The sequence below is a fragment of the Leuciscus leuciscus genome, assembly GCF_965113295.1.
Source record: "Leuciscus leuciscus genome assembly, chromosome: 17".
NCBI lineage: Eukaryota > Metazoa > Chordata > Actinopteri > Cypriniformes > Leuciscidae > Leuciscus > Leuciscus leuciscus.
This window is the reverse complement of record NC_138741.1, coordinates 16,091,599-16,115,993: the sequence shown is the minus strand read 5'-3', so window position 1 is coordinate 16,115,993 and position 24,395 is coordinate 16,091,599. Positions and strand designations below refer to the sequence as shown.

General features: G+C 36.3%; 2 long non-coding RNA genes and 1 pseudogene across 3 annotated transcripts; 1 reads left to right on the top strand and 2 right to left on the bottom strand.

Annotated features, from left to right (window-relative positions):
* Window positions 1-3,683: 3,683 nt before the first annotated feature.
* On the top strand, window positions 3,684-4,337 carry LOC309479966. The gene is made up of 2 exons (XR_014199487.1): window positions 3,684-3,732; window positions 4,161-4,337. It is a non-coding gene; the product is annotated as an uncharacterized lncRNA (long non-coding RNA).
* A 1,289-nt stretch (window positions 4,338-5,626) lies between these two features.
* Window positions 5,627-8,788, bottom strand: LOC309479962 (annotated as a pseudogene). The gene is made up of 6 exons (XR_014211688.1): window positions 8,528-8,788; window positions 8,246-8,378; window positions 7,708-7,874; window positions 6,978-7,132; window positions 6,783-6,866; window positions 5,627-6,519 (listed from the first exon to the last, which is right to left on the bottom strand). The product of XR_014211688.1 is annotated as an uncharacterized misc_RNA (transcript).
* A 13,041-nt stretch (window positions 8,789-21,829) lies between these two features.
* Window positions 21,830-24,097, bottom strand: LOC309479963. The gene is made up of 2 exons (XR_014199481.1): window positions 23,442-24,097; window positions 21,830-23,247 (listed from the first exon to the last, which is right to left on the bottom strand). It is a non-coding gene; the product is annotated as an uncharacterized lncRNA (long non-coding RNA).
* Window positions 24,098-24,395: the final 298 nt, after the last annotated feature.

The window sequence follows — 24,395 nt, the reverse complement described above, 5'->3', positions numbered from 1 at the left end:
TAACATAGCCTAGTTATTTCTTTCCCACATTTGAGTCATTATTCTTAAAAGAAATGTAAATTATGCTTGCAACAATAGCTGTAGGTTAATTGGCCTGGATGAGTGTGATTGGCCTAATATTGTGTCCCAGACAGGCATTAAATAATTCGTGAATATTTGTAAAAATTCGTGGCTTGAAAGAGTTGTAAAATTGACAGTTCTGTCGATGTTTTGCCCAGGCAGGGTTAGTTAAGTAAAACTAAAACTATTAAAAACATTGAAATGCTAATCGAAATAAACCTGAAATAAAGGAAAATATAACTATTAGTTGATAGTAGAAAAACTAAACGGAAATGAGAAATGTTTTTTGTTTTTTTTTATCAACAAACTGAATTCATTTCGGGTTTTTTTTGCTTCCACCTTCAACCGACGCGATCTTCCATTCATTAACCGACAAGATTATGTTAAATTAAAATTAAATTAAATTAGAATGAACAAGTGACTGTGACCCATTAAAAATAGGCCTACCAAAAATATTTTTTTTGTTTTAGCCTGCATGTAAAATAGCAGCAACAGAATAGGGGGATTCATCATCGTATTCACCTGTAGTGCTTCTGTGAACGGAGAAAAAACAGGATAACATCCATAACTCTATACTCTATCCATAATTCTGATACAATGTCTGAACAATCCGGCGACTCAAAACGGGGGTTGGAGGTAACGAAAAAAAATAAATAAAATTTACACTGCCTACGTAGCTTCTCTGCAGGGGCGGCGCCAGAGAATTTTTAACGCATGTGCTGAGGGTGTGCTAGATCATTGACAGGGGGAGCTGCGCAAAACTTGGCCACTAAATATTTAATATTCAGTTATTTTAATGATCACAATTAAAGTTTTATTAAATTGAACAAGCGCAACATTCAGCACAATCAAATAAAGATGTAGGCTATTATTAATAATAATGTTATATCAACATAATATCTCGTTATTTCGACATAATATGTGAAATATCTCGAAATAACGAGATATTATGTCGATATTATGGGGGGGGGGGGGGGCGGTACTTTCTAGACTAGAGCAAATAAATGATCTTGTTCCCCCTTTTTTGTTACATATACATGGCTAAAATGTGCCTAATAATATTTCTATAGGCTAATGAAATAATATCGGCATTATAATTTTTTTTTTCATTAGGCTATTTTTGGTGCCCCCTCAGCACTTGGTGCCCTACGCACAGCGCGTGATGCGCGTGGTGGGAGCGGCGGCCCATTTTCTGGGTTATTTGTGTTGGGTTAAAATTATGGGTTATTTTTTCAGAGAGTAACCATTTTCTGGGTTATAGGGCTAATATTTTGACCCAATTCATGGGTTGTTTGGGTTTCTGGGTTATTTTTCAAAGAGTAACCCATGTTCTGGGTTATAGGGTTGGCTTTCTCTCTCTCGCAGTTGTTCTGGAATTTTCTCACAACAGTGTTTGAAATAACCGTCGCTTCGCGCTCGATCCGTTTTGGCCTGTGCTTCATCGGTGCAACTTCATCTATATTCAAGGTAAGAGAGTATTTTCAGTGTTGATGTAATGTTAACTTTTCTGTGTCCATGTCCCTGTTGCTAGTTTAGCACCATTTGCTAAAAAAAAAAAAATACGTTGCTACGTTGAGACTAGCGTTAGCCGTGGTAATTCTGTGGTTGGCATGTAGCCGCGGCTATCACGACAACATCTAGGTCTAGGACAACTCGAGGTAACGTTATCGCACAAGCGGACGCGATTTTGAACACGGTCCTGAGCCGTTGCTGGGTGCCGCGGACAGACCGCCGCTGTGTGTGTGTGTGTGTGTGTCCGTTACACTCATAGAGAATAATGTGTTCGAATTTTAAAGACGCGGCGCTGCGCTTCGCGAGCCCCTTGAGAGAGTGCACGTCCGGTGAGCGATACCTCGAGTTGTCCTAGACGCGACGCGGCGCTTCTCGTCCGGTGTGCGAGCCCCATAGCTGCGGCTACAGAGCGACGAGGCAACACAATAGTTGAGTTATGTTTACCAGCTGTGCCGTGCTTATCATATTATACAGTGCTCTACTGGCTGAAGTAACGTTAGGTAGAGTTAAAGAAGCGGGTCAAGTCTTCAAATTGTTGCTAACCTCTATATTGCTATGTTTTCTCCACAGTTTTGTCGCTGATAAGCAGAGGTGGAAAGAGTACTGAAAATTTGTACTCAAGTACAAGTACCGTTACATTGCTGAAATAATACTCAATTACAAGTAAAAGTACTGGTGTCAAAAAAGTAATTAAGTAAAAGTACAAATTACTCTTCTCAAAAACTACTCAGAGTACTAGTTACTAATTACTTTTTAGCTGGCGATAGTTAATGCATTACCAATGAAAAATATTCAACAAAATCATAGATTTATGTAGAAAATAGCTACTTTTAACACGTTTTTACCTTATTGTCAAAGGACATTAATTAGTGGATACTGGAATTTCTAACTTCAATATGACACCTTGAAATATGTCAATATTCAGTAGGCCTAGCCTATAATTTTTAATACCATCGGGAAAACTACTACATACTAAATATTTTAATATCTAAATTTTTGTCCATCCATTTTGTCAAGGCAATCATTATTTTCAAGCATTGAAAAGCACAACACTCATTGTAACAGTAATCTATTTGAATGGAAAAGTTTAATTCAAGTCTTCTAAAGAGACACGTCCACTTTATAAGGTGAGATTTTAATTTAGGCTTTTGTTTACATATTTAAACATTGATCAATAACCATTACAATAATCTAATATTTACTCACTCAGTGTATTTGTCTTTACAATAGGGTAACGTGAACTGTTGCAATAGCTCACACACAGCACAAGGAAGCTTGATTTCAATTCAAACTGAATTTAATTAGCAAAAAGACTAGATTTTTCATAACTTTTGACAGCGTTTAATTCAAGAGCATGGAGAGATTGGAGCTGGACGTCATTTGAGTCTGCAGTGAGAACCACTTGGAGATATTCGCGATTGCACATGATATGACACACACAGTCCGAGAGCGCACACTCAATATCCGAGTCCAGTTCGTTCGTATATTTGAGAGCTCGCGTCCAGTTTTCTGCGATTACATGAATGTGCCCTCGCGTTATAATATTGTTCGTGACATTTGCCATTAAAATATGCCATAGAAACTTGCAGGTATTAATAAAATTATGCGTAATAGGCCTAACGTTACCTGCAATCCCGCGCTGAGAGGAGGCGGGTGTGTCAAACTCGCTGTCGTTGAGATGAGAGAATGAGAACGCGCAGCTGGTAAAATATAGATATTTTGACAATACTACTATGTAGTTTGTTGTTCCAAACTTTCAGTCCAGCCATTAATCACTCTGAGCTCCTCGCCTCCTTCATGATCAGCTCTTCAAAACCTACTGCGGCGGCTTTCATTCAGTCCAAATATCAGGGGTTTTATTGGTCCGTTTACGATCGAATATTTGTATTGGCTACCGAAATGCCATTCAAAGATTTGAATATCAATTCAAATTGTACTCAGTAACGAAATGTGATTTTACAAGTAGCGAAGTAGATTACTTATCTTAATATGTACTTGAGTACAAGTAAAATTACAGATTTAAAAATATACTCAAAAAAGTACAAGTACCCAAAAAAACTACTTAATTACAGTAACGTGAGTAGTTGTAATTCGTTACTTCCACCTCTGCTGATAAGCTAACTGAGTGGCAGCTGTCTGAGCTGACAGAGAATTTTAGAGGTGAGCATTTTACTCTTATTGCCCTTATATCATCTCTCTATACCTACTTTTTTTTTTTAATAAGACTTAAATGTGTCAGTGCAAGATTTTGTGAAAGTCACTACTTCTTCGACAGTGGGGTATGTACAACCCTAAAAGATTACTGTGCCTTGTCTTCAAGCTGTTATGCATAAGAATGGGCTGTCATTACACTTTTTAATGAAAGAAAATATGTCATTCACACAAAATGGGTAATGTTAATGCTGCAAAAGAACCACATTAGTTAACTAGCAATTTGGGCCACGTAAAAAAAATTAAATAAAAAAGCCACTGCATTACCTTAAAAGTGATTATTTGTTAGCTTGATAATGAAAGAGTGTCTGGTGAGTGGTTCACAATTGTCTCGACTTATTAACAATACTCATATTGTCTTGTTTTCTGTCTTTCAGATAGATGAGGAGGCATTTCTTCTCTTTGATGAGGACACCATCAAAAATCTTGTCCCCAAAGTTGGCCCCAGGCTTAAATTCCTGAGGCTCTTCTGAGAATTGTTGTTTATTTTTCTATTTTTTATTTCTAATATTGTTATTACAGTGTGACCTAAAATAAATATGAAAATAAACATGTCCAAGTGTGTGTTTTTTCTTATAGATTTTTATTTAATGCAATAAAAATGTAAAAGTGCTTGAAGTGTGTAATATAATGTAAAACAAAGTTTTATTTTCTGAAATAAGGCATACTGGGATAGTGACCCAAGTTAGGTTATTTTTGACCCAACTCCTGGGTTAAAAAGGGACCAACTAATTTTTGGGTTATTTCTACCCAGATGTTGGGTTTTTTAAACCCAACATTTGGGTCAGGTATTTAACCCATAATGTGGGTCAAAAAGCATAACCCAATTTTCTGAGTTGAAATAACCCATAAATTAGTTGGTCCCTTTTTAACCCAGGAGTTGGGTCAAAAATAACCCATTATGGGTTATTTTTGACCCAGGAGTTTTTAGAGTGAAGGAGAACGGCAAGTCTATGCCACAGTAGTGACATCTCTGACTATAGACCCAGTGTTCCAGAATGATAATTCCCCTGTTTGATTCTACCTATTCATAAAATGCTTAGAATAGCATGACCCTAACATAAGCCATATTTTAATAGTTTTTTTTTTTTTCAGGCACCAAATATGAACCTCATGGAATGTATATGGGAGATTCCAAAACATTACAAAATTTGAACTTTACCACCATTCTATAATCTTCACTAATATAAGAAAACATGAAAAATGTTTGGATCATTTTGAGTGCCCTTATTTAGTATTTAGGTATTGAATTTGAGGCTGGATATTGTTTGTATAATTCTTTTTTACTTTTCCTCAGTATAAAGTGTCATCATTCACATTTGTGTTGAAATAGATTAGCCTATCCCCTGTATGTCATCGATGAGCTACTTCGAAGATGTGAGACATTGCGTGAGATATGACATTGCCTGTGTTGTTGCCTCACATTTGCATGTAAGTACTTTTTATTTTATTTTCTGTGTAAAACTGAATTATTGTTTTGAGAAAAAACATCTCGTTGGCCATACCAGCATTTCATGTTTATGGACACAAACTGCCCTGCCAGGTAATTCATTGACTTTATAGAGACACCAGGATCTGTGTCACACATCATTCACTCCCTAATTCGCAGGAATTATATATATAGAATTTAATTAGTGAATAGTTTTATGAGCATGAAAAAGATCAAAACCATTGCCAAGGGCCACAGTCACTAGTCACATTCAACTAAACAGCTATAGGATATTCTGGAGAGGAGCCTTTCTAGAAATTGTGCTACATTATAATGACGAAACTGAGACATAGTGTCACATCCCTTACAAACTGTCAAAGACACATATAAAATCTATAACCTGAATCTGTTTCAATTCAATTTTATTTATATAGTGCCAGTTCATATCAAAAGTTATTTCACAGAACTTTTCAAACAGAGTAGGTCTAGACCATACTCTTTATAATATTATTAACAAAGACCCAACAATTCCTACCATGAACAAGCACTACTGTAGGTGACAGAGGCAAAGCCACTGTTTTCCTGTCTTTTGGAAGGCCAAACAAAGTAGTTTGGCTTTCGCAACGAAAAACACAGCGTCTCCACGATATGGCGGCGCTGGTGAGAATAAAAGTTACGCCTTCTTTCTTGGCGTATACATTTGGGCGGTGTTATGAAACTCTGCCCCCACATACTGACGTAGAGATGTGGGGGTGTGTTTGAACGAAGTGTTTTAGGAAGGTGTGGCTGAGCCTTAACTTTTACAAAGAATATCTCTTTGGGTTTGAGACTTTGAGCTTTGTAACTCTGCAGATCTTATACATGCACAAACAGCAACAGAAAACAAGAAATCGCATCATATGACCCCTTTAAGAGGCAGAAACCTCAAGCAGAACCATGGCTCAGGGTGGGCGGCCATCCGCCTTGACCAGTTGGGGTGAAGGGACAGAGAGAGATGCAATGGCCCAGCACTATACAAAGACTTCCATGTAGGCCTGTATTATTCTTTAGTTTACTTATTTTCCCCACTTTGCATAGAGCCAAATGGTCTGCCAAAACACAAGTGGAGAAAGACAACCACTGGTAATGTCACCTACTTATTTCAAATGAAATCTCCTTTGCAGCTTTCAAAATGCCTACCAATTGGTTCCTTCCATAAAAGGAAGGCTTCTTGAGGGTAAGGCTGTTGGGCAGTCCAGCAACTTTAATGGTCATGCCCTGATTCACCAGGGACTGGTAGGGGAGCCTTCCAGTACCTCTGGCCTCCTCTGAAAGACACAGGCACACTCATGCATGCACACGTTACACAATATTACACAGTTGGACAATTGTGACTCTCCCCTCTAGTTGATATCCAGTGTACAGGCTGCAAACAGTCATTTTGGTAAGGTGTCATAATCTAATGGTTTATGGGCACATTAGATAATTTATTCATTTGATAATAATGCCATGGATTCATGAAGCTATATTAGGTTATCAAGATAAGCAGTTTCTTTACATCAGTCTTAAAAGTATTTGAACTTATGCTTACTATATTTTTGGTTGAATAGATCTTGCACTTTTCCTACCAGAACACTACACATGATCTCTGGTACTGGGTGTTGCGGCTGAGGAGCTGGCTACAGATGTAACAACAGGCAACAATTAATTTCATAAAAATGTATTATGTATATTTGCACTATTATGGGCCTGAGTCTATTTCTGTGGATTTTCAAATAACCAATACCTTTGCGAATGCAGTGCAAAGTTGTTCACTGTGTCCGTTGAATCAAGGAAATCAGTGGCTCATTTGCTGCTCAGTTCAAACACCTCTAATGTGGACTTTTGGCAGTCAAATGATAAAATGGCTGTTTCCACACCCAAATCCTCAAGCTTGGACACCTTTACAATATTTAGATAAAGAAGACAACCACAAAAATAGTAAATAATTGATTATACACAAAATAGACAAAACCTACTTTTAAAAACCCAACGCACACTGAAGAAACAAGTCATAACAGGGCTTGGCAATATATGAAAACAGTGTTGTCACATGTGGCAAATAAGTGGTCAGGGACCACCAGGGTTACATAAACTATACATTAGCTGTGTTTACATAGAGTCCAAATGCAACTAATAATTTGACTCATAGCCATTTGTGACTACTAATGCTTCAATTGACCACCTTGATCTGAATAGACTAGCCCAACCAGTAGGAATTTAGTTTGAGAGGGTGGTATGAGCCTTTGACTATTTCTTCAATGTGAGAATATTTGATGTTGATAGCCTTGTAAACAAAAATAAGCTGGAATATTTATTTGGGATGAATTCATTTGAAATTATGAAACAATCTACAGATAAACAATCCAGTTGTCTGTCACAATGTTCTGCTCACATCACAATTGCTGTCGATCATCCTTTCATTTAATACTACAATAATAACTCTAATGCCTAGCAAATTAAGCCTCTTTCCAAACCTCTAACTTCAGCTTCTTAAGGTGCATTTTAATTCAGGCATCCCTGATCTCAGGGCTAAGGTCCTGTGCCTGCCCATGTGGCCTCAGAGCTGCTGCCTCTTGAAAGTATTTCTGCTTTTCATCTTCCCCCAATGTGGCCCACCTGCCCTTAATATCATTCATTGTGCCTGAGGAAAAAATAAATGCACAGAAAACTTAACACTTGACAGTCAGCATCTCTTTTTTAAAGTAAATTCATACAACAACAATCTGTCCAACACACTGGTTTACTTGGGTTGTGAAACCCATTTCTCTGTAATAGCTCGGTAAAAACAATATAAAGTGTAAAGTAGATGACCTGATGATTCTTTTCAATACACACAGCAGTCTTACACTGATGAATGCAACTTGCGTGAGTGAAGTACTTGCCAAATACTATCTTGAAAATCTGTTTCATGACCCTTGTAAACCCCTGATGTCAAAAGGGCCACTATGTACAGTACAACAACAAACCATTTAGTATAACAATTAAAAGCAGCCGTTAAATTTTGTCTCTCACCTTTGTTTCTGAGTATGTCCCTACAAAAAAGATTGTAAGGCGACAGCTCTCTGATGTGAACTTTGGCCTTTGATGGCCGGGGCTCAGACGAAGCTTTTGTAATTACTGATCTTTTGTAATTACCGATCCAGTTCTGAAAAAGAAAAAGAAAAAATAACGAAAGAGTATTACACCAATTAAACTGAATGTTAACAAAACACTTCATTTATACAAGCTGTGCAGCAGAATGATACAAGTTATTTGACATGTTGTTTGTTAGTGTGGCACTAAAGTAAACCTTACTTCTATGACACTGGTGTCCAAACCAGTAGCCGATGCAACTCTTGGTATTAATTCTGAACCAACTCGTGTCATTCCATCCTTAAAAAGGGATTTCAGGGTTTCCTTTTGATTCTCATTAATGGGAGTTATCTCTTGTTGAATAACAACAAAGAAAGAAAACGCTAGTCAGTAATAAATCAGTAATAAAAAAAAGACAGTGTTGCAGATCATACCATCGTTCTCAGACACACTTGCCTAATGCTTCTAGATTAGCAACTGTAAGGCTTAGGCTACCTCTCTGGGCCACCTCAACCTAAAACAACATCTTTTGCATGAATGAAATTGTTAGCTTCCTCGTGTGGGATCAAATGCAGCCAAGCTTTGTTCAAACCCACAGAAATTTATTTACATTCTAGTCAAGATCCCAAGGTTTCCAAACAGCCATAAAATACGTCTTGGGTTTGAATATTTCATTCAAGTCAATATGAGTAGGCCTATGATATAGCTTCAGTGAAGCGTTAACAAGCACACAATATAGGCCTAACTTATGCAATAAGCCTTTCTGTCTTAGAGTGTGGAAAAATCCTTTTTACAGGCTAACTTAGTGTTTAAAACGAAATTTCCCCATTAGCTTCAGACGTAAAAACATGCTAGCAACGTTAATGCTCACATAAAGCATGTAACGTAACGACAGGCTAATAACGTAAAAGCCTATATAACGTTTACACAATTGCAATACGGTTAATTGCAATACGGTAATCTCATGTCACTCAACATTAAAACACATTTTATATATTGTTTTCCCTTATTGACTAATTAATTACAGTTTAAATGCTCGGTTTTATCATTTAAATGGTCTTACCTGAAAATATCAAGCGGGAAATATCGCAACGTTGCCGCGTCATTCAGTAGACTTCCGATTACCGGCGAGCTGTATTCCTCTGGGATTGGATTTGGAGTCTTATTTGTATCGGTGATTAACCATGTGGATGGATGAGGCCCCTTCTGGCTCATATCTATGAGCTGATAACCACTGAAAACGGCCATTCAGTCGAGTGATAACATGCTTGAGTGCCCTGATGTTTGATCAACTTTAACAAAAGTGCCCAAGAACACAGGATAGGGAGCATCCTCTGTTTCAAGATTTTGTATTACATCACTCGGTGGTATGTGAATTGACTTCTTTTGCTATGAGAACGTTCCTGTAACCGATTACCAAAAATCTATTTTGTTAATAGGCTTGGGAAAAGGCTAAACAAGTTTTTTGTTCAACAACAATGTATTTCACTTCTGCACGTTACGTCTTACTATGTGAGATGAAACAGTCACTCTTCACACAGCTTTTTCCAGATCTAAGACAGTTGCATGGCTTTTCTACTGCTCTTTTCTTAGCAAAAAACAAAAAAACAAAAGCTTAACTTGCACTATAGATTGTTTTATAACTTTCAAGAGGGTGTACTCATTTTTGCAACACAACATTTGATCACTTTGACAAGAAAATCATGCTTCTTTGGTAACTGATCAAGCAGACCTGCTGGAACATAACGGGCCTTTTCATACACCTGGCGCAATGCGGCGCCAAGCGCGACGCAAGTGTTTTTTGCTAGTTTCAGCCCGACACAGTTATCATTTTCACGTTGTTTAAATAGCAAATGTATTTAAGCCATTTAATACATTATGGGTGTGCTGGTCTGAAAACGAGGTGTGTTCGGGGCGGGCACATTGTTGCTAGACTGTGCCATTGACCAACAAAAACCTGGTCTAAAGTCAATGGCGTTATATTTTTTTGTTAGGCTATTTAAAGGGCGCATTAGTAATATACGCCTATAGGCGGGTGCACAACGCATGTACACTCTGCGTATTACACACATAGGGATGCGCAGCAGCACACAAACATGCCAAATATTAAAAATAAAAGGATTACAATGTAAAAGATTATTATTGTGTACATAAAGATATGGTGGAATCCGGCTTGACCCGACAAAACTTTTAGACCATGCGCTGTGTGCGCCGACCATTTTTCCCGTCGTTAAACTAGCAAAAGTGGATTCGGACACGCCCTAAGTGTCACCCTTCTACATAAAGAGTAACTGATCTTATTCAGAGCAGTGCCATGACAGTGAGGCTGTGAGGAATAGACTTACCGTGTTTTCAATGGCATCCATTGAAAAAAAGCTTTATAAAGCTCCGAGATCACATAATTTTCCACAGTTCATATTGTCTGGGTTTTTTTGTCCACTGAAATTTCTCTGAAATATATTTTTGCAGTGTTTCATCAGCAGAACAATCCAAAAACACATTAAATAACAGTATAACCCACTGAAGAGATGTGTGTCCCTCACAGCCTCTCTTTCATTCCCGTTAAAAATCAAAGATGGTGCGGCTGTGAATAAGGTCTTTTGCTGAATCTGTTAACTTTCTGAGGGAGTGTACCACTGATAGACTGTGCCCCCCACCTCCACAATGGTTGCATAGGTGCACTGGAACAATCCTTCCTAAAACACATTAAACTTTCGTTTACAAAGACGTGAAACTCACCGAGTGGTCAGGGGTGTTCACTGATATGCTCACACAAAAATCAAATTAATGTGTTTTAGGAAGGATTGTTCCAGTGCATATATGCAGCCATTCTGGAGGTGGGGGGAAAGCGAAAGAAACCTAAAATTCTCGGGACAGCAGCATGTGTCCAATTTTTAATCTTAACCGTTCTATTTCATCAGAAATGATCTGTAAACAGGGCTTTAAGTGTAAAATACCGAACTTGTCCTTTAAGCTGCAATGGACTGTCCTCTCTAAGCAAATCGTTACAAAATTGTGCCCAATGTACTGGTAATATGAAGGACTTTTTTTCACATGTTTTACCCATATTTTTAATTACTAATGGCATTGTGTTGTGTTTTAGGACCTGAATGGGTCAGAAAGCTTTTTGATTTCATAAAAAATATCTTCATTTGTGTTCTGAAGATCGGGTTCTAAACAACATGAGGATGAGTAATTAATGACAGAAATGTCGTTTTAGGGTGAACTAACCCTTTAACAAACAAAGTGTAGACATGATGTAAGTAAGAGGTTTATTGTGCATTGTTGGCAGCTTCATTGATAAACATCTCACTGTACTGAGCCACTGCTTACACATTACATCTGCACTTTAATAACTAGAGCATCCTCAGTAATTTTAGAAGCACTCTTAGTGATTTAATTCTAGAATCGGGCCTGATATGGACAAGAAATACAACTGAAGTAAATGGGAACTGAAATAATTTGGTTATCAACTTTCTTCAAAACATCTTCTTTGGTGTTCAGCAGAAGAAAGTCAGTCATACATATTTGGAATAACATGAGGGTGAGTAAATGACAGAATTAAATTTTTTTTAAAGAAATTAGATTAGATTATAACTTTAATGTATAATGTTCTGGCAGAAAACTCTCTAATCCCAGCGAAGGAAGATTCTAGATGACAATCTGTGAAAGAGGCGGTGCTTAGAAGGGTCAGTCTCAACACACACACAGACGCACATGCACACAGCATTGCAGAGACACTGCACCATCATGACTTACAAATGTGTATGTGTAAAGACTGCCAGCCTACCTCGCTCATGTGTTGCAGTACCAGCCCCTGGCACCACTGCAGCTATCACAAACTAGGGCAAGCTATTTATATCACAGAGAGGAGAATAAGAGAGAGAGATATTTAGAGTGAGAGGAGAGAGAGAGAGAGAGAGAGAGAGTTCAGGTGCAGGAGAGTGCAGGCACTAGGAGGAGTAGAAGGTGATGCAGCAGATATGGGATGCAGGAGAGTCTGAGGGTAGAAGAGGCTGAGATAGAAGATAATTTAAAAAACGGCATGTGGAAAGTAAAAAAGGTATAAAACAACAACAACAACAACAACAACGAATCAGATCAGTTTGTACAATATTTCCAGTGCACTGTAGAGGAATAGTATTGTGTTTGTATCAATCAGGTTAGATCTATTGCAGTTTCAATGTTTTTCCCACCAAAATGTCACCTATGTAAATGAGCCATATCCTGACCTGAATAACAATAGCACAATATTCTCAAATCTTTTTCATGAACGGGTCAGCAGCAGGACCACGGACTGCTCACTACAGCACTAAAATGAGCAATGCAGTATATCTATTTATGAACCTTATTATACAATAAATAATGTGCAGATGTGTCATTTAAGGAAGTGGCTTTGCTTCAGGACCCAGATTTTACATTGGACATCAAGTGGCGACCCAACACATTAGCAAGACTGTTCACTGTAAATTATCATAAAATGTTGTTAAAATCGAATGTGAAGTGCAAGGCCCAACAATATTTAAAACTATTAACATGATACAAGAAGAACAAGAAAAACAGGAAATATGCATAACAAAAGCAGACACGTAACTTCTAACACATGGAACACACAATGGACAAAATACGATTAGCAATACTCTAAAAAAATTGAGAAGTTTATTTATTTTTTCAATCCTATGCTTGCAATTTGCATTAAGTGACGTTTTTGTCTCTGCAAATTTATCAACAAAAGACTTTTCACATCATATCATCATATAGTAGTGGCCAAAAGTGATGTCCGGAAGGGAATATTTGTTTTTAAATGACACTTAACTTGGTTAAGGTATTTATGTGACAAAATTATTTGGCAAAAAAAGCAAACTACAGCTACAGGTTTTATTTTACAATACAAAATAAAAATGCACAGAAAAACTAAAAGCTCACAGGAAAAAGCATACATTGACTACAACATAATCAGTTATTAATATTTGACTGGTTCTCTCGTTTTTGCATGCGTTTATGATTTCTTTATATGACAGCCTGGACAAAAATTATGTTTGTCCACACAATTTGGCATGTTTCATTGTGTTATCACAAATAAACCAATAGACTCCAAGCACAACTACGCAATATGGTTACAAAGTCTTTAACAATTTTTAAATAAATAAGATGTCAATTTTCATATCATATCATATCATATCATATCATATCATATCATATCATATCATATCATATATCATATCATATCACATATCTTATCTGCTTGTGCCTGTGCTTACACTTTAACCTGTGGTTGCTAAACCCTAAATAGGTATCATGGATATGTCTCATGTCAGGAAAAAGTTCCGAACAAATTGTGTATTCAACTTAGTTTCAATAAACGGTTATGTTTGAATGAAGAGGAAGTTTTGAGTTTGGAAAATATTTTTGAATAATGACCATTATACAATAGACTTTAATTTTCAGGTCAAATGTTCAATTCAATACAAACAAACAAACACAAATAAAATGTATATATACACTATCATTCATAAGTTTGAGGTCAGTATGATTTTTATAAAGAAATTAATACTTTTATTCAGCAAGGATGCATTAAATTGATCAAAAGTGACAGTAAAGAATTGTACATTACAAAAAAATAAATGAAATCTAAAAAATCTAGAAAAACAATCCTAAAAAAGTATCATGGTTTCCAGCAGCACTGTTTTCAACATTAATAATAATAATAATAATAAGAGAGGTTTCTTGAGCAGTATATCAGAATGATTTCTGAAGGATCATGTGACATTAAAAATATAATAGCTGCTGAAAATTCAGCTTTGCCATTACAGGAATAAATAAAAAAATTAATTAAATATTTAAATTATAATAATATTTCACATTACTGATTTTCTTATATGTTTGATCAAATAAATGCAGCCTTAGTGAGCAATGAGCATATGAGACTTCTTTCAAAACGATTAAAAAATCTTCCAATCCCAAAACTTTTGAATAGTAGTATATATAATTCTATTATTTAAAGATATATATTTAGCATTGGTGAGTAGCAGGATAATGAAATGTATAATCACTAACCCCAGACAGGATGATGTTGTATAACTTCTGAATGTATATTATCCTTTACATATCACACATTTTCTATCAAATCCATCATTCCCAATGGCCTGATCTCTTGGGTGAGTTTATAAAGGGACTATTTATAGACTCTAATTTAAGTATACATGGCTCAGATCCACTGTTTTGACACCCATCTGAAGAGTCTCTGTGCTGGGGCGGCCAGAGAGGACTTTGACCCTGATACAGCCCAGTGAACAGAGAGGGGAGGGGGGTCGCGAGTCCACGTGCCACCAAAGCAGGTCAACAGTCTTAATGAAACAACAAGGCCAGGCTGCCAGACACAACCAAATGAAAGACTTATGAAGTGTGTGCTTGTGTGTATGTGTGTGTGTGGGCTGGCTCTAGTTTCTAAAACAAAAATAAAGGCCAGCTGTTTGCCCGTAAAGATGCTTCCATCTCTACTGAAGGACACAAATCACACACAAGAGTCCTCAGGGGTGTGTACAATAAATTGTCCTGTTTTGACAGGAGAAAATTGTGATTTAGAATAGACGTCTCATGATTAACGTTACAAAGTGATTGTCAAAATACCATTTCGCTGTCACTCGCAGTCACTGCAGTACATTCACGGCCGCTCTGAATAACAGCGTTCATTAGTACAAGATCACACAATCACACAATCTACAGGGCAGTACACAAGGTCACAGAGTGAAATGCATTATGGGTAACATCTAGTTCTCACTGTTTTATCCATCTTTTTTACCCCCAGGATAATGACCCAAATATAGTATTCAAACACACAAATACACAAAATGCACCAATGTTCACAGTCATATAGCACATACACACTATAACAGAGATGTTAGCCATGCTCTTACTGGTATTGATAGCAAACACCTGGCAATGTTGTCCAAGCCGAACACCAAACAAAATTTTTTTGGCCTGCTTTTGTTCGAACTGTCCTTTGATTTTGCTTGAAGTATATCGGGGCCTTTACCTAAATATATTTTCTAATTGTTATTTTTAGGTTTTATTTACACCACCATTCAAACGTTTGGGGTCAGAAAGATATGTTTAAAGAAATGAACAATTTAATAAAAATGAATAGATAGTAAGACTTTTACATTGTTATAAAATATTATGTATCAAATTAATGCTATTTTCAAAGCCTTAGTGTTAACATGGGCTAGACATGAAATAATAGAAAATAATGCTTTATTAAACAAAAATTCATTAAAGTTATCAAAAGTGACATTTAATTCAAATAAATACTGTTCTATTAAACTTTCTATTCATCAAAGAATCCTAAAAGCTGGGTATGATGCAAAACACATTTCTAAATTCTTGGATTTCTGATGTCAGAAACCTAATTAACAAAATGCAGGCTGGCCAAGTAAACTACTGGTCCTGGAGCAGGGAAACAATCTGTATTGTTTGAACCTAAGGTGTAAGGTGGAAAAATATTATTATTATTATTGAACCCTAGAAGAACTAATGATCAGAGTAAAATGTGGAAAGGTCAACTAAATCTTCTATGTCAGAAAAAAGGTGCCCGAACGTTTCAGTCTGAACTTCACACCTTGTACAGCACAAACAGTCTCTGAACATGTCACAATGTAATGAAGAAGCTTTGCAAAGAGGAAGTTATTGAAGGATGGGACTAACCAACAATACCGGGAAAAAACCCTTGACTAACATTATAAACTGTAAAAAAAATATTAGAAAATGTATAATATGATGCTTAGATCAAACACAAAGAACAAGAAGAGACCTAGTTGAAAAAAAGAAAACCAGTTTTAGTTCTTCTGATGTCCATTTGTGTTCCCAACACTAGAATTACGGATTTGGGTTTAATGTTTTTAGATAAACACAAGAGGTTTTCAGAGGAGTAAGGTACGCTTTCAGCCAGTCTCTCCCTCTCTGCTGAGAAATCACATCTCCGCTTATACCCCAGCTAACAAAAATATGTTCTTAGAATGTTTTAAAACATTCCCATTAAGTTATGAAAATTATATTTCAGATTTTTTTTTTTTTTTATGTATTAAGAACGTTTTGAAACAAATGTTCTATTAACGTTACTGAAGAACCTTGCCAGAACGTTCTGAGAACTAAATGCAACTAAAGATTTTAAGATATTATAAACATTATCATGATTTTCCGTAAAGCTGCTTTGAAACAATGTGTATAGCGAAAAGCATACAAATAACACTCTAAGGGCGTTTCATTAAAATTGTTCTCACATTTTATGCAAACATCCCAAAACATGTATTATTATTATTATTATTATAAGAACTTTTTCTCTCATTGTTATGAGAATGTTCAAGTAAAAATAACATTGTAAGGACATTCCATGAACGTTGTTCTCACAACTTTTTCTCTCTACATTACGAGAACATTCACATCGTAAGGATGTTCCATGAACGTTGTACTCAGAACATTTTATGATAACATTGTGAAAACATTCGGCAAATAATAACAACATTATCCCCCGGTTTCACAGACAAGGTCCCAGACTAAAAAGCATGTTTGAGCTGTTTCAACTGAAAGCAATATGCACTGAAATATCTTAAAATATATCAGAACCATTGTTTTGTCTCGGGATGCACACCAGTAATGTTTTTGTCTAAGGCACGTTTATAAAAGCTAATTAAATGTCCTAATTGAACTAAGGCCTAGTTCTGGTTTAATCTGTGAAACCAGGCCTATAAGGATGTTCCGAGAATGTTATTCTAAAAACGTTTTCTCTGAACATAATGAGAATTTATAGTAACAATTAATAATAACATTATAAGAATGTTCCTCAAACATTATTTTAAGAATGTTTTGTCCTAACATTTACATGTGAAAAGTTATTGGAACGTTCCCTGTTAGCTGGGACCACAGGAGAAGGAAAAGCTCTTCTCAGTCCCTGCCACTTCTCAGGTAAGAGGTTACAGCTTCAACGAGCAGAAAAAATATTCCATGAATGCTGAGGCAACGCAGTGTCAACATTAGATGTTGTCCTTGGGGCCTTAAAGTGCTGGCTTCTGAATGTAGGTTAAAATGTACTGCTCGCAAGACCTCCATTAGTTTTGAACATGCCTGATTTGGAAAACTAGAGATTGTTGGGAAAGATAGAGACCTTGCAAGCATGCACTTAAAGCCTGAGGACCTGAGTGTGTTGTGTGGAACAGAAAGCCTTTTATCCCATAATGCCTCATCCCAAGCTCACATAGACCATAGAGGAATAGTTCACACAAAAATGAGTGTCGTTCCAAATCTGTATATATTCCTTTCTTCTGTGTAGCACAAAAGAAGATATTTCCACCAACATTTCAACTGTTTTTGACCAAAACAACACAGATCCCTTGCGGGTCAAAATGACCTAAAGCCCTAAAATTATACTTAATTTTTTCTTTGTCCAGAAATCTTATTTTAATTCATTTTGATCATATTTTTTCAATTTTTTTTTTTTTTTTTTTTTTTTTTTACATTTTATTTACCTTTAAATTACTACATTTAATCAATAAATAATAAATAAATAGTCATTTAGAAGCGCATTCCTCACATTCTTTCAACTCAAAATAACTCACAATTTTATGCCTAAACCTTTTAATTCAGCTCAAAATATCTTACATTGGGTGTCTTTTCCGACCTCTTGTGGGAAAAAAATAATATAACATGATATCTCATGACTCTAGCGGCCACTAGATGGCCTTATAGCACTATTTGGAGCAAATGAGCTGTTTGCCCTGGGTCCTAAAGTCATTTTACTTCTGTATGCATTTCAGATATACATGTAAACATTACAAAATTCTTTTTTGGTAAAGTTTTAGCATTTTTAGTTAAAATTTTGAGCATGTTTAGGTTTTTCTATGTGTACTGAAGCATTCCTCGCATTCCATTCATTCCTATGGGAGTCAATTTGACCGGATTTGTTACTTTTTTACATTTCAACCACAAAACTCCTCGAATCCATTCCCAAAAGTCATGGGGTCTTGGACCCCTCTGATGAACACTCAATTTGTAAAAAAAAAAAAAAGACCAGAGGAAAGGATTCAATTTACATTTTACAGATGACAAAATTATGACCAAATTCATTTCAAAGTTCATTTTGGGGTGAGCTATCCCAAAATGAACTTTGGGATAGTTTATCTATGAGCTGAATTATCAACTATTAAAATGGGGAGAGAAAGAGATTTTTTATTTAATTTAATTTGTTCTCACCCTCTGCATGTCCTCCTCAAGCACGGCCTCATGCACACTGCAGGCAAACAGAGCTGTAGGTAGATCACTCAAGTCCATCATCTCTTCAGAGTCTTCTTCAGTCTAGCCGAATGCCATCTCTTCTTCTTCGTCCTCTTCGTGGGTCGCTGCTGTGACCCTCTGAGCTGTTGCTCCACAATTTCCCACTTCACGCATCATTCCCCTGCCCCACCAGGAGAGGGAGTTAGCAAAAATGCCACAATCCAGTTGACATTTTGAGGCAATCAAGGATATACGAAAACAAACTAGTTTGCGTTTTGCTATAGGTAAAACAGTTAGGAAAGAGAAAAATTAGTTTTTGTGCATTTTTTGACTAGAAATGGTGATCTGTGAGGGAGCCAGTTTCTGCATCAATACACTTACAAAGGATCTGATGACTAATAACCTGACAAGGTGACTATTAATAACAATATATGCAAAACAACCTTTTGGTAATACATTGAAGATATACAATCATATTGTAGTTATAATTTTGAGTCAATATACAATAAAAAAACGAATAATAATAAATGAATAAATAAATAAATAAATAAATAAATAATCTAAATAAAAATAGTACAGTATTGTTTTCTTGTTGACAGTGGAAAATTCTGTTCTGTATGTCTTGACAACTGAACTTGCTTGAACTTTCATATACTCACAGCTCTCTCGCTGTGTGTTATAGCGCCATCTTGTGCCCGTTACACGACTACACTGTTTATGAGTGTAATCTTATTATTCTGTCTCTATAATATAAAGTATGTGTTCGCTAACCTGGAGAGGATGCAAACATGCGTGTTGCTGTTTGTATATTTATGACGACAAAAAGGAGTAATATACACATAATTCACAGACTTTTTCGGAGAAAAACATCGCTGATGCACTACATTTTATAACAAACCGATTATAGCACTGACAACATAAATGTCATAAAGAGTTCATCGTAGGTAATATTCTATTAATTCTGCCACTTTCATTTGAATATGTTATATCACAGAAAAATGTAATGGCATGATAATGTAAGTTTTATAGATCACTTGACATTACCGGTTATCTTTGCAACTGATGATATTTATCTGAGCGACAGGCCGGACTGGTATAAGGGGATATTGCTAAAACTAAATCAGACATATTTTCATATAAACCGTAAATGCATTGTATGCTATTACAGTTTTTCTCAATTGCTTCAACACTATAACCAGGCTTTTGAACTAAAATTTCAAAACCATAATGCCATTTATCAAAAAGCACACCCATTTCCCTAAACTAAAAACACTATTCCCTGTTTTGACACGTGAGTCAGATTTGTTGAACTGTCACTGCAAAACTCTACACACAAGACCCTTCATTTCTCATTGCCTACACACCATGTTGTCATGTATAAAGCACTAGCATTCAATATTGTTCACTCAAGTCAGCACAGCTTCTGCTCAGTTAGCACACAATTACCCAGGTGAAAACACTAAGAGTCCAAATTTAACACACATCAATCAGATCCTTCAAAAAGGGCCCAAATCAGTTTATTGGGTTTTGGAACAATGGATCCAGAAAGACATGAAGGAAGAGATCGAGGAGGGATAAGGAGGAGGAGGAGGAGGAGGAGGAGGAGGAGGAGGAGGAGGAGGAGGAGGAGGAGGAGGAGGAGGAGGAGGAGGAGGAGGACGAAGGACAAGGGCAAGAAGACAAGCAGTCTCAGATGAAATTCAAGCCACACTAGTTGCCCATGTCTTAGTCAATGGTATGACTATGAGGGAGGCTGGGCTACGAGTATGGCCAAATTTGAGTTGCTTTACCGTCGCCTCGAGAACCTTCAGGGAGGTGTGGTGGCAAACAAAATTCTACCACTGAATAAGAGACAAACATTGCCAATAGTGTTTGATGAGGTTTATTTTCTTGCAAGAAAAGGCCAGCAGTCGTACAGTCACACAGAGTGGCTGCAGAGTGTGACAGTGAAGGGAGGGCATCCTTTCTCCTTTATAGTCTTGACTCCCAGAATGTAATCTTTCAAGGCCAATGATGGTATTTCAACCATATGTGGAACATTCTTAGACTTGTTCATCATATCATATCCTTGAGTGGAGGCCCTCCTGTCACGTCCCAACCCTCTTTACCATTCCAATACAATTCCATATTAGAATAAGGTTTGTGTGTGCTCTTTTACTGTCACATGATGGTCACACACATCTTACTGTAAGTAAATAAATAAAATAAACAATTTTTAGAAGAGAGAGTAAAAAAATAAAATAATTTGTGAGTGTGTTGTACTGTGTAGTACATGAATGAATAAAAATGTGCCAATGTATCCATTGGTTGTGTCTTTTGTGTTCATCATGTGAAAAGGTTTGTGAGGGCAACATAACTTACCAGTTTTGGAAATGTTGTTTTGAAATTATTGCACCAGTGTGTTAGACTATGTTGTAGTGTGTGTGATTTTGAGGGCTTGTGTGTCCTGTCTGAGGGCAAAGTTAGGTTTTTCAGCAAGAGTGAATGGTTTTGAGTGTAGAGCTTCATTTTGACCTGAAAATAGGATGTTTGGGGAACTGGGTGAGACGTTATGGATTTGTGTTTACAGTTTTGAGAATACGAGGCATAGTTTCAAGAAATGTGTTTAAGCAATCGAGAAAAACTGTAATACGACAAGTGACAGTGAGGAATGACCAATGACATTCAGGTTTATCTCATAATCAGCCAATAGGATTCGTGGAGATTGAGAGCGAGAATTGATGACGTGTGATGGAGGACGCCGTTTGGAATATGACATCAGAATGCATTATGAATGATCTTTGACACACATTTTTTTTTTTTTTTTTACCTCGACAGCTGATGAATTAACTTAAGAATTAACGTATTTTAAACGTATATAATTAAAAACTATTTGTAGCCTATGTGTAGTGGTGCACTGACCTACATGTAACAGCAGTATAAGTTACATTTATCAGTAACAGATAAATTATAGTCAAAATGGCCATTATGTGTTCAATATGAGGAAGTGGCAGCCTGTTGTAATCTTGACTTGCATAATCAAATTCTGAGTCTGTACTGAGCTGCATTAGGCATCCATAATGTAGTAGCCTACTAAAGTGTCATATAATAAACATATGGTTCCTTAAAATAGATATGGTCCTGGATACATGGCCAACAATGAAATAACAATACTCATTACACAAAGGCAGTTTTACAAATTCAAGTCAGTCCTTGAGAGACTAACCCCCAACCTTCCAGTTAAATTCCCCATTATACAACAGTCCACAACAACATGACTGAGATTCAAGGTTTTAATACATTGGTTATGTAAAACAGCTATAAACTATACTCCAGAGGTAAATACAGATCAAAGAGCAAGCAGTCACAAAAAGATGCGTTTTATTGGTTCAACAGGATTTTTACCACAGTGCTAACACAGAATGCTGACTGAAGCTTGGTCTTTATTCATTATTTATTTTGGTTAAAAACATTATGATTGTCATTGTGGAATGGTTGTAATATTATAAACAACATTAGTTTAAATCCAAATAAAAATTCTTAAAAAAAAAAAATGAACAATTAAATTTACATGATCTCAACACAGTAGTAATTGCACTTAAACAAAACTCAGTGTATTGATGTTGCTTAGACAGTCAGGTTTCCCATTATCGTTCAATAAAAAAAGTCCAAGGCAATGGTTTCATAAATACAGCATTAATGATTACTTGCATTAAACTTTAAAAAAAAAGAGCCAAACGCCAAAAACAGCAATAGAATATTTGACCACATTAGTCTAAGCAATGGTATTTATGACAAAATATCCACAAGTGTTTCTTAGTTTATGTAAGGTCTCTGTAAATTTCAACCACCAGCAGTGTTCTGATATTCAATCTATTACCCATAAACATGCAGATTTGAACAGAAAGTCTATTTGGTATGCTTAAGACAGGCACAAGGAATAAATAATAGGCACAGCACACATTTAGGCCTGAAAATGGAAAACGAGACTCGTATGAGCTTGTACATTCAGTAAATTAAGCCAGTACCAAACATGTACTTGTATAGAACTAGCTGGGAATTGTGAAATCCACATTAGTCTTTGGCTAATAAAGCTGGACCAGCAACAGTATCTCTGGTACAAAGCAGTAGCAGAATCCAAAACATTTTCTGAGGTATATTTAGGCTTTTAGGTTAGTGACATGAGCTTTGTCACATTGATAAAAGACCGGGAGTGCATGTCAGTCAGCACATTTAAAGCATGATTACAGATATGAGTATAAGATAACATGCCAGTCTTTCTTAGGATAAAAATCAACGCCACCAATGAAAGTCCTTATTTGCATCCTAGCATGTGTTATAGCTTGCTTTCCTGGCTCAGGATGAAACTAGAGAAATACAGAAGTTCTAGAATGGTCCAATATTCCAGAACTGTGGTCTATAAGTGCTGTCAATAATCAACCCAGTAATGCTTAAACACAGAGTAGCATTTCTCATCTTAAATCAGTCTTAATTTCATTTCACGCACATTTGCGCTCAGTCTTTCTTCAGCTCTGATGGTTGGTACGGGCTAACAGGCCTGGGAGAGGCGGACAGCTCTTGGTCCACTGGGAGTGTCACAGGGGCCACGCTGTCGTTGTTCTCCAGTGCTCCGTAGGAAAACGAGCCGTTATAATCAGGCTGCACAGCCCAGCCTTTGTTGTGAATGGTTGGAATACCTGTGATGACACATGATTGGTTGTTTGGCTTGACGATAACAATAAATCAGCCAACTCTAAATAAGATATGACATCAGCTGGCCTTTTTATCTTGAGCCAGATTCCAAGCAAAGCACATGACTATCTTCCCACCAGCTTCCTTTCCAAATCTTAATGAAAAAAGGTGAAAAATAAATAAATATATATATACATACCTTTCACCATGTCCATAGTAACATATGGCTCAAAGGATTTGACTTTCTTCTTGCTTTTAGTAATCAGGAACACTCCAAGAAAGCATATAGCACATCTGCGGAAAATTACAAAGAACAAAGATACGTTTGAACAAACTGCTACTGCTGAGAAAACAAACGTGTGTGGAATTTCAGTTTTCTTCCTGACACAGATGTGTTACAGTATATCACATAGTACTATAGTGAGTATTTTCCACCTTGATGAATGAGATACTGAATGTAAAATTTAGGGCTGTCAATGGATATAAATATTTAATATAAATATTAAATTTTTCATAATTAATGCATTAACACATTCAAGGAAATAAAACTAATTAGTAAACTTTTTCTGTGATTATTAAATTCAGCAATTTGTGAATGGCATACACCACAGTTCACAAGACTGGGATCAGTTAAACATTTTTTTTGAAGAAATTAATACTTTTATTCAGCAAGGACGCATTAAACTGATCAAAAGTGACAGTAGACATTTATAATTGTTAAAAAAAATGTTTTTTAAAATAATAAATACATTTATTTTAAATAATAATAAATGCTGTTCTTTTGAACTTTCTATTCATCATGAGAATCCTTTACAAATATATATTTTCAGTCTCCACAAAAATTAAGCAGCACAACTGTTTTCAACAAGACCTCCATTAGTTTTGAACATGCCTGATTTGGAAAACTAGAGATTGTTGGGAAAGATAGAGACCTTGCAAGCATGCACTCAAAGCCTGAGGACCTGAGTGTGTTGTGTGGAACAGAAAGCCTTTTATCCCATAATGCCTCATCCCAAGCTCACATAGACCATAGAGGAATAGTTCACACAAAAATGAGTGTCGTTCCAAACCTGTATATATTCCTTTCTTCTGTGTAGCACAAAAGAAGATATTTCCACCAACGTTTCAACTGTTTTTGACCAAAACAACACAG